Consider the following 9444-nt stretch of genomic DNA (forward strand, 5'->3'; position numbering starts at 1 on the left):
AAATCATGTTTATGTCTTTCTCTACAGCACCACATTTTCCAGTAAAGAAAATACAAGAGTGTGACTTCCAGAGGATCAGTGAGTAAGGAGAGGGCAGAGAGGTACTAAAGGCCAGGAAAGGCAGGTCTCTTAGGACCCCTGGGAGGTCACCTAGCCAAGACACCCAGGGGAGTACAGACAACAGGGAAGAAGGAAGGCTGTGAGAAACTTTTCAAAGCGTCCAGTGAATGAGGGAGAAGCAGTTCTCTAACTTTTCTCTGTCTTTTTGTTCTTTCATTGTTAGGAGCCCTATACCTGACTGCCACATTGTCAACCCGGGGCCTGGATCACTCTGGCGGGTCGTGGGATCACATCTGATGAGCGAATCAAACTACCAGAAGGGGATCTGGGGACACAAGGCAAAACCACAAGGAGCTGGGCACAGAGAGAAGGGAGGAGCCTGGATTCCTAAATTTACATGGAAGATTAAGAAGAAAATACCAAATTTTCTTTAAAAGAAGAAGAAATGGGAGGGTTTGCAGTACCATATATGGCATTTTTCATGTATATTTTATACATTGTAAAAATAAAGTATACTTTAATGCTGTACTTGGGTGCTGGCACAGAGATGAATGAACTGACCCACAGAACACAGCACAGAACACTGTATTAGACTCAGGATTTACAGAATTGTGTTGAATGGAAGAAGTACATCATATGTCAGTGGGTAAAGAAGGCACTGTTTAGTAAATGGAGTTGGACAAACTAATTATCCATATGGAAAAACGTTACTGATTCCCTACCTATATCACTTTTGATAATCAACTCTAGAGGAGGAAAGGCCTAAATTTCAAATGGAAAACTCTGGAAGAAACTACAGCTGATCTTAGGGTTCAGAAAATTTTCTTCAACAAGATACCCAGATGATAACTGGATAGAAAAGATTAACAAACAGGGTGACTTTGACTACATTAAAATGAAAAGATTCTGTTCATGAAAAGAAATGCTTATTGACAGTAAAACAAAAAATCTTCAAAAACCTGGAGAATATATTTGCACAGATGTTGTCAACTAAGGGTCAATGGAAACAAGGTAGTTTTTAGATTTTACAAATCACTAAACTAAGGGTCAATGGAAACAAGATAGTTTTTAGATTTTACAAATCACTAAGGAGATGGGAAACAATCTAGTGTGGAAGTGGGCAAAAGACATAAATAGACCTTTCTCAGGAAAAACAAAAGCAAAAACACGTCTGGCCAGTAAGCACCAGAAGGTTTAGCACCTCCTTAGTAACAAGGAAAATGAAAATCTGGGCACAATGAGATGACATTGTGCATCAATTCAATTGGAAAAATTAAAAGTTGGAAAACATCAAGTATTGGTGAGAATGCGGATCAATTGGATCTCTGAAACATTGCTGCTGGGAGTGTAAATCAACACAATCACTTTGATCAATAAAAAATAATGAAAATTTTAAAAATACAGTCACTTTGAAAAACTGATATGGCTTAATTTTATAAAACTGTACTTTCATGCACCTTGGGAACAAGCATTTCCACTCCTAAGATGATACCTAAGAGTCACTATGTACAAATGTCCAGAAGATATGTAGAAGTGTGTTCCTAACAGCAGTCTTCATAACTGTGAAAAAGGAGAGGATAGCCAATGACAGAGAAGGGATAAATAAATTGAGCTCTACAGCATTGTAAAGAATGGGTCATAGATATAATAGATAAATAAATATTAGTAGCATAATGCCAAGTTTTTAAATTAAGAACCAGTATAATGCCGTTTAAATAAAGTTTCAGGAGAACACAACAAAATATTGTTAAGGCATGAATATGTCAGTGATAAAACAACAAATGAAAGAAAGGAATCGTAAATACATACTTCATGAAGTTGTTATCCAAGGGCTGGTGCCAGAGCATGGAGTAAATAAGACCACATAGATAGGTATAGTTATTGAAGATGTTCTGTTTCTTGGGATAGTTGTTCAGTGTGTAGGTAATCATTATATTATGTAAGTAACTAGAGGATTCTAAACAGAAAAATATCTCAGTTCTTTCCAAATTGATGTTGCATATATTCTTTTCTCTGCAGTCAGTCATGAATCTTTCCCTCCTTCCATAATTTGGGTACATCAGAGAAATACTCTGTCTGACATATAGAGACGATCAATGCTATGATGGGAGAAAGACTGAGAAATCATTGTGGGGACAAGAGAGACTGGCATTCCAGGTAGAAAGAACTGCAAGGCAAAGATGAAAACTCACAAATGAACGTGACAACGAGCTGTGCATGCAGATAAACACAGCCAAACAGCTAATTAAAGATCTCAGTAGTAAAATAAGAAATTAGTAAAATAAGAAAACCAAGTTCATGCCTTCTCCATCTTTGCTCTGAAGTGTCCACAGGCTGGGACCTGATGCCCTGAATACACATCTCACAGTCCACAGTCTGACCTTCTTCTCCTAAGTGCCCTGTGATCACATGAATCTTCTTCAGGACCACAGGTGACACAGACCTGTCATGGTGACTACTGGTCACCTACCAAGTGGAATTGTTCCTTGGGCACCTGCACAGCTGCAGCCTCTGCAGGAGAAACTCCTAACTGGCTCTGTTATAGGTCTGTGAGCCTCTGCAAAGATGCTTTGTCCCCGCACAGAGTAGGAACCAAAGTAGAATCTGGGCAGAGTCTACAAGAGGCATACAAAGGTTGCTGATTGCACTTTAGGGCCACTCTTTGGAAACCTTTCCTAGGTTTGGGCTCTCCTTTCAGGCTAATCTGTCTATTAGATGCCTGGAATGGTTTGGAACTGGGCTCAGAGGAATTCACAAGGTCCAGGAAGCAGCCTCTTTTGGTTGTACCACCTCCTCTCATGTTCCTCCACCTCTGGTAGAGCCTCAACCCATGTGATGCTTGCATGTTAAGACTTTCACCACCAGACACTGAGCAGGCTAGAGTGTGGACAAAGAAGCTGAGTGCCAGGCCTCCATCAGAGACCAGGCTAGGACTGGGGGTGCAGGTAAGCAAAGCAGGGAACAGGAGTAAAGGGAAGGAGGACAGGCAGAAAATGGGTTGCCTAGAATGGCTGAGTTTGTCCAGAAAACCCTCTGAAAGTGCCTTAACTCTAAAAGCAGTAGCTGAAGTGGAAAATGGGTGTGGTCCTTCCTTTACCCTGCAAATGTTTACTAAGCTTTTCAGTTGACATTGGGCAATGTTCTGTGGTGACTGACAAGACTAGGTCTCTAATATCTTGGTCTCCTCAGGGCATGACATGTTCAGGAGGGGCAGGCATTCCTGGATATCAATATGGTCTCTGAAATGCACAGAGGCAAAGCACACATTTCCTGGTTGACAGAGGGAAGGAATGGCTCAGGAAATATCCTGTCTCCTGGTTCCACTCAGGTAAGCAAAAGTCCAGTTGGTCTAATAAACGATCTCCAGACTCTTATAAAGTTGAAATCTCCCCTGCCCTGGCTCAGTCCTTCCTTCAACTGAGATAGCTGCAGTGGGGTTAGGAAAAGAGTCAGCTCCTTCCCCTTTCTTCATCACACTTGACCCCATTACAAGGATGGGAGCTGGCTGAGAGGAAATATAAAGGGTAGGAACGACATACTTGGGTGAGACAATTACAGTCCTACTGATGACCCCTGGTGTAGTGAATTGTCCCTCACATAGGCGGGACCATGGTAGGGGTGGGAGTGGCTCACACTAACATCCCCATTAGAATCTCAGGGACAGGCACAGCCCAGACCCACAGGCCTCCTACTTCCTGTTCAGGGTTTACAAATGGTGAAGAAATCCACCTTTTTTTGAATGAGGGTATCTTACCCAGGAAGACCAAGTCCAGACCCATAGTTGGCTTAAAGTGAAAGCACATTCTCTTGCAAAGGGCTCACTAAAAAGTGATCCTTGCCTTCCCTTCTCCTCACGTGTCAGTCATTGTTTTCTGAGCCAGGGATGGAATCAAGGGTGGTAAAGCCAGGTTCACATTCTCTTAGCTGGGTAAGTGTTTCCTAACCTGTTATTGACATTGCAATCTCGGCCCAAACCTCGGAAAACACACCCACTCTATCACCCTGTTACAGTGGAAGCTCTCAGAACATGTCCAGCAGCTGCCTGGGCACCTTTGGCTCAGGGACAGCCCCAAGCACTGCCACTGACCAGGCATCACTGGCCCACAGTGCTTTCAATTCCAGGGTGAAAGAAACAAGGTCCTGGTCCTGGTCTGGTCTATGATATGTCTCTGGTAGGTGGTGGAATCTCGCATGTGATGACACCAGGGTATTCTTATCTACTGGTTGCCTTGATTGGAGGTTTCCTTTTGGGGGAAAAGGCATAAAATTTGGTCAACTGTTTTTGAGCATACTGCCACTTTAATTGGACTTTTCCTTCTGGGTCAAGGAGTCCCTCACCATCTGATGCTGCCTGATTGGTAACTGGGAAACTCCCTGTTAGACCAAGTCCTGTTGGTATCCCCATCTGCAGTGGTAGGTAGACAATCCTCCATTCTCCTGCTAGGGAACTGTGGCCCTGAGAGACTACTGAGTATTGGTTCATCTGGTCCTGGTCGGTCTGTTTCTGGTAACATTGACCATAAATAAGAATAAGGATAATCAGGGCTCTGTTCCTTCCTGTAGTCCCCTAGGGTGTATCGGTGGAAGACCTAAGTAGACATTTCACCAAAGAAGACATACAGATGGCCAAGAGGCACATGAAAAGCTGCTCAACATCCCTAATTATTAGAGAAATGCAAATCAAAACTACAGTGAGGTATCACCTCACACAGGTCAGAATGGCCATCATCAAAAAATGTACAAACAATAAATGCTGGAGAGGGTGTGGAGAAAAGGTAACCCTCTTGCACTGTTGGTGGGAATGTAAATTGATACAGCCACTATGGAGAACAGTATGGAGGTTCCTTCAAAAACTAAAAATAGAACTACCATATGACCCAGCAATCCCACTACTGGGCATATACCCTGAGAAAACCATAGTTCAAAAGGACACATGCACCCCAGTGTTCATTGCAGCACTATTTACAATAGCCAGGACATGGAAGCAACCTAAATGCCCAACAACAGATGAGTGGATAAGGAAGGTGTGGTACATATATACAATGGAATATTACTCCACATAAAAAGGAACGAAACTGGATCATTTGTAGAGATGTGGATGGACCCCGCGTCTGTCATAGAGAGTGAAGTAAGCCAGAAAGAGAAAAACAAATATATTAATGCATATATATGGAATCTAGAAAAATGGTGCAGATGAACCTATTTGTAGGGCAGGAATAGAGATGTAGACATAGAGAACAGACATGTGGACACAGCGGGGGAAGGGGAGGGTGGGACGAATTGGGAAATTAGGATTGACATATATACACTACCATGGGTCAAATAGATAGCTAGCAGGAACATGCTATAAAGCACAGGAAACCCAGCTCGGTGCTCTGTGATGACGTAGATGGGTGGGATGTGGGGGCGGGGGGGGCCCAAGAAGGAGGGGATATAGGTATACATATAGTTGATTAATTTCTTTGTATCGCAGAAACTAACACAACACTGTAAAGCAATTATACTCCAATAATAAATAAATAGATTTGTTGCAAGCAGAAGAGTGGGTCCTGAGAGATGTCTACATCTAGTCCCCAGAACCTTGGAATATGTTTCTCCGCATGTCAAAAGGGACTTTGCCAGATGTGATTGAGTTAGGGATTCTCGATTGCCTGATTGGGCTCAGTGTAATCACAACCGTCCTTAAGGTGTGAAAGAGGCAGGCAGAAGAGTTAAAGGAGTTGTGATGACAGGAAGAGAGGTTGGAGTGATATTCAATTGTTGGCTGGGGGCCCAAACCAAGGATTGAGGACACCCTCTAGAAGGTGGAAGAGGCAAGGAAACAGACCCTCCCCCAAAACCTGCAGCCCTGCTTACATCTTGATTTTAGCCCCATGAGACCCGTTTCAAAGTTCTGACCTCCAGAACTATGATAATAATTTTGTGTCATTTTAAGCCACAAAAAATAAAATAAAAACACAACGCAGAATTTTCAAAGATAAAAATGAATTTAACAATTTGTATCAAAGGAGACAAGTGCCATTTGTGTGGGAGAGGAGCAGAATGAAGGGATGGGACTTGATTCACTAATGAGCTAATATTAAAAACAACAGGTGTGCTGTGCACAAAACAAAGACAGTGCTTTGCCATGATCTGGACAGCAGGGCCAATTCAGCCCTCTGCACTGGAGGGCCCAAAAAAGTTAATCGATTTTGTTACCAGAGTTGCCACAGACCATTGCTCAAAACACACCAACACCTCCCTTGAACAGGAACTAACATATATCTTTAAGTCACAAGGTCTGGACACACACACACACACACACACACTCACAAAAGAAGCTGTATGAAGAGAAAAACAAAAACCAGATAGAACTAGCTAAAACCAAGATGGTGACAAATCTGACCTCTAACAGACCCTGAGTTTCATTCTACCCTGATTTTAGTGCATTAGGTACTAAACGACACACCTACCAGCGGCCATGATGGGAAGTCTTGGACCAAAAAGGACAGAAAAGGAATGACATCGCATTTCCAGGAAAGCCCTACCTCTCTTCCAGAAAACTAATGCATATGCCTCCCTATCATTAGTCTCACTCCTCCCACCCATTGTCCTTACTCATTAAAAGCAAATCCCTCTCACCATTAAGGTGATAGTTGTAAACTAAGTTTATAGTTGTAAACAAGTTCCCGCTTCTTTATTCTCTGGCCATTGAATAAAGCTTGCACCGCTTCAATCTCATCTTCAGTTTCATTTTGGCTATGCGAACTGAAACAGAAAAAGTACGCTCCCCACTGAGACAGGGGACCTCGGCCAGTCTATGGCCTGAGTGGGGAGGGTCCATATGTCCTAATTTGGTAACAGTTTTAAAAGAAAGAAAAAAAAAATCAGCTTAAAAGTTAAGGAGGGAGAGGATTCTTCTCTGGGGCTGTGAAGCCCAGTGGTGGCTGCATGCAAAGCCCTGCTATGAGCTGGGAGGACTTCTGTGTGAGGTGGCCAGTGGGATTGTCAACTGCCATGCCAACCAGACATGAAACCAAGAGCCTGGGCACATGGGCTTTCCTTCAGCATTCTCAGAGGGGACATTCCCGCTGACCACCCACTCTGTTACCCCAGCCCCCTTCCAGGGCAAGGGTGGGTTTGGGTCATAAACTGCTCCTCTGTTCTCACATCTCCCACATCCTCAGCTCTTCCTCTCCCAGATTCCTCCTTTATCTCTTACTCACAGCTTCCCCCCTGGAAACTCCCCAGGGTTAACACAGGATCTTCTGAAATGTTAGTCCTACACACATGGGGCTAGTGGGTGTTGAGGGAGGAGGCCCTGTGGAGGGAACCAAAGGGTCAGGAATGTGACAAGGAGACAGGAACTCCAGCTCTGGTCCCCACCCAGGCACTAACTGCATGTGGCCTTTGCACCATTGGGGGATCAGTGTCGTTTTTGGAGCAATGAGAACCCCCTGCCAAAGTCTGTGATCTGGCTACCTGGGAGGTTGGGAACGTGGAGAGCATGGGGCCCATGGGACCAAGGGGAAGAGGAAGGGAAGGCAGATCACACAGGAGACCAGCTGTGGCTGGCTTGGTGCCTGTGGCCCAGGACCCAGAAGAAGAGGTTTCGGGCAGGGTCAGTTCTCCTTCCCCCATAATCACCAACTGACCTGGGTCCCCCCAAGTGCTGGGAGTCAGCAGGACAGGAGGAGACAGGGGCTGTGAGAGGCATGGATTACCTCTTAAGGACTGATATGAAGAAGACCTTATATCATATAGTGCACTATACATTAATGAAGTAACTTATATGTGCTTTCTTATCGAATTGTATCAAGACATTTTCGAGACTGTATTGTGATTACTCCCTTCCCAGAGAGAACATCAGGCTCTGAGGGGACACACAGAGTCTCAGTATTGGAGCTAGTTTTCAGATGGGTTCCAGGGTTGTGAGATAATAAAAAATATATATTGTTCTCTGCACCCAGTTCCTGGCACAGAACTTCTGAAATCCTTGTTATTTCCTAAGTGATAAGAACACTAGGAGCAACTCTTGTTCTAATATATTCTTTGACCCCTTCCTGGACACAAACTCCTAAATACTTTGAGGCAATCTGGGTGGGCTCCTGGATGGCTCCTGGGTGGGGGCTGGTCACCAGGAAGACCAAGCCATTATTAGAAGCTTGGAATTTTCAGCGCCACCACCCATCCTCTAGACAGGGGAGAGGGGCTGGAAATAGAGTTAATAATTGATTATGCCTACATGATGATGCCTCCATAAAAATCCCAAAATTATGCGGTTCAGAGGGCTCTCAGTTTGGTGAACATATTGAAACTGGAGAGCTCCTGTTAGGAGTCTGCAAGTCATCCTGACTCGCTCCAACACAGGCTTCTTCCCTGCCTTGATCACCAGAAGCCATGGGTGATGGCAGATGAATAGCTTCCAGGGTTCTAATATGGAAGATTCCCAGGCTACTTTCCTGCCAAGGACACTCTCCTCTCACAGTACCCTAGTTACAAGCTTTCCCTTGGCTCTGTTTCATCCTTCACTTCTTCTGACCTTATGTCCTGCTCATGTTCATGTTGCAGAGGCTTGTAGAATAACATAAATTCAAAAGGAGACCAGAAGAAACATCAGGTGGGCACATAATGAGGGACTATCAGTAATGACCTCTATTGTTTTTCAGCTAAGTGTATGGTGCTCACAAGTATGTAGATCCCAGACTGGTTGGAACCAAAAGGTTGATGATGTTGACTCCAAATTACCTCACCACCCACCAATCAGTAGAATGTCCATTAGCTGATCATGAACCTCAGACGCTCCTCCCTCACCCTGGCTTTAAAAACCATTCCCTGAATGCTATCAGGGAGTTTGGGTCTTTTGACCACTACCTACCTGGGACACTTGCTTGGCACCCTGCAATAAATGCTGCACTTTTCTTCACCACAACCCAGAGTCAGTAGATTGACTTTACTGCACATGGGTGAGGGAACCAAGTTTGATTTGGTAACAAGACTAGTAGACATTCCTAAAACATAATTATTCCCAAAGAGTTCACCCCAATACTCTTACCTCATTTACATTTAATTTTTCATCATATCAAGTTATTTTTCTTGCTGACAAATTTGCAACAGAAATAATATGAACTTAGTTGATTTCAGTAAACTTAGGTACAATTAAAGTATTATACTGAACATTGATGACTATAAAAACATGTCTATATTAATTAAACCTACAATCTTAAACTTGTTTTTATTCATTAAAAATTAGTCCTAGATCACATGATCCTTTAAAAATTTGGGTTAGTTTCTGTTGTACTTAGAAATATTTTATTTGTAAGCACTTACTTTCCTTTAAGCCAACTAAGTAGAGCACATTTACAAATTAATTTTTACATGAGGTCAGACAGAACCAGAGATTTC

The 9444-nt window shown here is 43.4% G+C and overlaps 1 long non-coding RNA gene across 1 annotated transcript; it reads left to right on the plus strand.

Annotated features, from left to right (window-relative positions):
* The first annotated feature begins 13 nt into the window (after positions 1 to 13).
* On the plus strand, positions 14 to 6368 carry LOC309658811. The gene is made up of 2 exons (XR_014262410.1): positions 14 to 1071; positions 1122 to 6368. It is a non-coding gene; the product is annotated as an uncharacterized lncRNA (long non-coding RNA).
* The last annotated feature ends 3076 nt before the right edge of the window (positions 6369 to 9444 follow it).

Source organism: Balaenoptera physalus (genome assembly GCF_965194825.1).
Source record: "Balaenoptera physalus genome assembly, chromosome: 3".
Classification (NCBI taxonomy): domain Eukaryota; kingdom Metazoa; phylum Chordata; class Mammalia; order Artiodactyla; family Balaenopteridae; genus Balaenoptera; species Balaenoptera physalus.